Genomic DNA, 455 nt, shown 5'->3' on the forward strand with positions numbered 1-455 from the left:
CGCTACGCAGCACGCAGTTTTACAAACCGTGACCTCCTCGGCTGATGTGCGGGAAATTGGAAAGCGGCGCCAGACACGGGCACCATCGACAAAGTTCCCCGCCTCGTTACTCTCCACCCGCCTAGAAATGCAGATGAAGACGACAGCGAGCAGTTCCTTCTGGAGCTTCGGAGGTGACGGCCATCAAGGGACTCGCTTTCGTATTCAAATAGTAAGGCGGACTATGCTGGCCAGCGTCGACACGTCGAGACATGAGCCGTGCCACTGCCTTTTGTCTTGTAGTGGGGCGGGAGAGCCTGAATGGCAGGGGAGGCCGACCCCGCAATCAGCATCCATCACTGAAGCATGCCTGTCCGCCGGGAGGAGAGGAACGGCCTGCCTGCACCGAACTTTCGTTGATGGGCTAATCAAGCGTGCGAGACGGTTCGCGCCTCCTCATCTCTTTTCCAATGGTG

Source organism: Amblyomma maculatum, chromosome 1 (assembly GCF_055883805.1).
Source record: "Amblyomma maculatum isolate TAMU_Amacu chromosome 1, ASM5588380v1, whole genome shotgun sequence".
NCBI classification, from domain to species: domain Eukaryota; kingdom Metazoa; phylum Arthropoda; class Arachnida; order Ixodida; family Ixodidae; genus Amblyomma; species Amblyomma maculatum.